Consider the following 844-nt stretch of genomic DNA (forward strand, 5'->3'; position numbering starts at 1 on the left):
ATATATATATATATATATATATATATAGAGAGAGAGAGAGAGAGAGATAGATAATGGTGGAAATAAAGTAAGACCTCCCGGGCTAGATACATAAAATATACATACATATATATACATGTCAATAGAGGCAAGACAAAGACCGGAGATATTCAGACGATGAGTATTCATATATAAATATATAGATATTTATATATCAACAGAGCAGATTTACACAGAAGGCAAAGACACAGAAAACTAAGGGGAGGAAATATGTTATTTCAGGTCCGACATCTGTTTCTGGGGGCTCGAAGTTACGTAATAATATTGGTAGATGCAGTTCGCAAAAAGCCCAGAATCTAGATACCAATCTCTCCACCTTGATGACAGTGGCCGGATTCACCTAATGTTTATGTACATCCATCACTGGGTGCATATTCTTGACCTTTTGCAAACTACATCTGCCGACATTATTACGTAATTCCGAGCCCCAGAAACAGCTGTCGGGCCTGTAATACCATACCTTCTACTCTTAGTTTTCTGTATCTTTGCACTCTGTGTAAATCTGCTGTTAATATATAAATATTTATATATTCATACAGGAATGTTCATCGTCTGAATATCTTCAGTCTTTGTCTCTCTAGCCCAAACGATTTTATTTGTTCAGTTGCATCATTATATCTGCTCACATGGATTCCTCTTATAGCCGTTCTTTACCCCCACGGACTTAGTACTCGGTAAAGATTTCCGAGTGTAACTTCAAATCATTTGTGCGCAACTGTTTTCTGTATTGCTGTATTGAGCATCTCTGGATCTCATCTGTTGACTCTCTCACTCTCTCTCTCTCTCTCTCTCTATATATATATAT

General features: G+C 36.8%; 1 protein-coding gene across 1 annotated transcript in view; it reads left to right on the forward strand.

Moving 5' to 3' along the window:
* LOC106869862 (sodium/potassium/calcium exchanger 4) overlaps nt 1-844 on the forward strand; it is a 186,659-nt gene that overhangs the window by 130,288 nt on the left and 55,527 nt on the right. The gene's annotated exons all lie outside the window — the stretch shown is intronic.

This window comes from Octopus bimaculoides, chromosome 11, assembly GCF_001194135.2.
Source record: "Octopus bimaculoides isolate UCB-OBI-ISO-001 chromosome 11, ASM119413v2, whole genome shotgun sequence".
Lineage (NCBI taxonomy): Eukaryota > Metazoa > Mollusca > Cephalopoda > Octopoda > Octopodidae > Octopus > Octopus bimaculoides.